This window comes from Bison bison, unplaced genomic scaffold, assembly GCF_000754665.1.
Source record: "Bison bison bison isolate TAMUID 2011002044 unplaced genomic scaffold, Bison_UMD1.0 scf7180017864381, whole genome shotgun sequence".
In the NCBI taxonomy this organism is placed as follows: domain Eukaryota; kingdom Metazoa; phylum Chordata; class Mammalia; order Artiodactyla; family Bovidae; genus Bison; species Bison bison.
In genome coordinates this window covers 1,732,879-1,735,903 of record NW_011494953.1, presented here as the reverse complement: position 1 = coordinate 1,735,903, position 3,025 = coordinate 1,732,879, and positions in this window count along the sequence as shown.

The window sequence follows — 3,025 nt, the reverse complement described above, 5'->3', positions numbered from 1 at the left end:
CCCACCCCCCCGCTCCGTAGATCCGGGCTCGTCGCTGTGGCCTTTGTTTGCCAAACGCGCAGTTTCACCTTAAAACTCACACAAAACCCCATTGTCCTCACGGAGCCTTAAACAATCTCTCTCTCCCTGTCTTGTGAACAGTGAAGATGTTGGTCTTTTCTGAATTTAAACTTTTGCGTAGCGGTCTTTGGGAAGTCTGTTCAAGTCCACCGGTCTTCCATGTAGGAACTCACCAGCTATTTCTGCTCCTTCCTAAAGGCGGCTGTGCTAAGTCACTTCAGTCGTGTCCGACTCTGTGCGACCCCATAGACAGCAGCCCACTAGGCTCCCCTGTCCCTGGGATTCTCCAGGCCAGAACACTGGAGTGGGCTGCCATTTCCTTCTCCAATGCATGAAAGTGAAAAGTGAAAGTGAAGTCGCTCAGTCGTGTCAGACTCTTAGCGACCCCATGGACTGCAGCCTAACAGGCGCCTTCGTCCATGGGATTTTCCAAGCAAGAGTACTGGAGTGGGGTGCCATTGCCTTCTCCGCCTAAAAGCGGAGCGATCCCTTTAAAAGACTAGCAACTCGGAATGTTGGCTATAATTGCAGAGTACACGTTTCCTAGAAACCAGGGCTGTCTGGTTTCACACTGGATGTAATTAACGGACTAAACGGTGATGATTTGTGCAAACTGGAGCATCATTGTCTCAAATGTCTCTATAAACCGATTAAGAGTTAAAGCAAGACCCTACACCCCAAAGTACTGCAACGGTGCAGTACGACCACAAACTACTGACCCGTGCAAGTCGGGGTCTTACCTCTGTGCAGTTGGCAACGGAGTTGTATGAAGAATCAGAAGCTCTGGATTCTGATCCTGGATCTGTAATTGTTTAGTCGCTAAGTCGTCTGAACCTTTTGCGACCCCATGGACTGTAGCTCGCCAGGCTCCTCTGTCCATGGCATTTCCCAGGCAATAATACTGGAGTGTGTTGCCACTACCTTCTCCAGGGCATATTTTCCAGGGTCTCCTGTCTGTTCAGGAGAGGCAGGATGGAACGTCTCCTGTGTAGATAGGCTGATTCTTTACCACCCAGTCACCAGGGAAGCAGGTATCTGTAATTACTTCAAGGCAACAGTTTTGGCAAAACCCCTCAGTCCTCTGAGCTTCCATTTCCTTACCTGTAAAAGTAGGTGCCCTTTCCTTTCCTACTGCACAAGATTGTTATGACTATTAGATAAAAGGATGGTTTTGAGAGGGCTTCAAGAACTGAAATAGATGAGAAAGGAAGATAAAGGGTTGCAGGGCATTGTGTAAACTGCTTCCTGACATCTCTTTTCTTGCAGCCTCAGCTGGTCACTTCTGAAGAGATCTTCATCTCTTCTCACCTACACCAGACCACAGTTTTAGTTATTCTTGAATCCACTTGAAAGTCTCACCTGAGCCTTAAACTCAATTAAAGAGATACTTGTTTTCCCTGAGTCTATTTCTCTCCTATCCTGCTTATCTCTGCTAATGATACTGTTATTCTTCTGTTCTCCTGACTGGAGAGTTTTGGAGCCAGGTTTGGACTCTAAATACCTTTCTTACCCCCCAAATCTTATCCAGTGCTAGGTACCATCAGTTTTATTTCCTCTCTTGGATCTGGTTATATTCTACCTCCAGGGTTCTAGTTTAGGTTTTCATTCCCTCTTTCCTCCAGTTTTCTAATTGGTTTCTTGCCCTCCAGTTGTTCTACTGACTGTTAAAAACACATTTCTCTACAGTACAGCTCTGGTTAGTTGCTTGCTTAAAAATGAAACACAATAAAAGAACCAAACAAGATGGCTCTTCAATGCCCTTCATATCAAATCCAAATTTAGCTTCTATCTGCCTTGGAAAAACCTTAATCAATGAATGAATTCTTCAATTTATTTATTAAAAAAATTCTTTTTGAAGACTATTTTGTGTCAAGCTCAGTGATAGACACAAGAGATACAAATACAAATGTGATATTAGTGGCTGCCTTTGAGGTGGTCTGTGGATAGACTGTGGGGTTTTCCCATTGACTTAGCGGTAAAGAATCTGCCTGCAATGCAGGAGTTGCAGGAGACACAGGTTTCATACCAGGGTCAGGAAGATCTCCTGGAGGAGGGTAAGGCAACCCACTCCAGTATTCTTTGCATGCCATCTTTCCTTCATGTCTGGAGAATCCCATGGACAGAAGAGCCTGGCAGGCTACAGTCCATAGGGTGGCAAAGAGTTGGACACGACTGAAGCGACTGTACATGCTTGCACATGGATAGACTGTAGACCTACAGTATTTTGAGGGATGTTCCATGGATGGATGCTGGGATCCACATACACCTCAAAGGTATGTGTAAAATTTTCTGCCTAAGAGAACTTCTTCTTGGGGAGGACTCATAACTTTCATCTGATTCTCAGAAAAATCTATGATCAAAAATATTAAAGAATCATTAGTCTAAATTATTCCATACCTGAATCATGGGACTTCCCATATCACACCCCTCTTTAAGGGAAAACACCTTAAACATGTTTATCTCCCTCTGCTGAAAGTCCAGCCAAGTTGGTAAATTTTTGCATAATTTGACCCCGTGCCCACTGTCATAGCTGACTGGATTGAGTTTAACTCTAGGCTCAAGGACTGCCATTCCACAGAATGGACAGTATTGGATGTTTCATGACATGATATGAAATAGTGAGCTGGGACCATTCAGCTTTTTGGAAAGCTGAAATAAGAAACACATACAAATTAGGCATTTAGAAGAGCTGAAGCTGAACATTTGGATGGAGAGAATCATGAGGTCATGACAAATAAAAATTATGAAGAAGCAGACACCATAAATAAGTAGATGCTATGACATTTGGAAAGAATGTGCAGAATAGTGTTCTTATTCTTCCTGAACCTGGTTGTCTAGCTTTCCTGATTTCAAGTAAGGCCTCAATTCTTTCAGTAACTCCCCTGCCCCATGAAGCAGCTTGAGTGAAACCAAAGAAAACAGCTGAATAAAATAAATATGAATTGTCCAGAACCGTGTTGGTGGA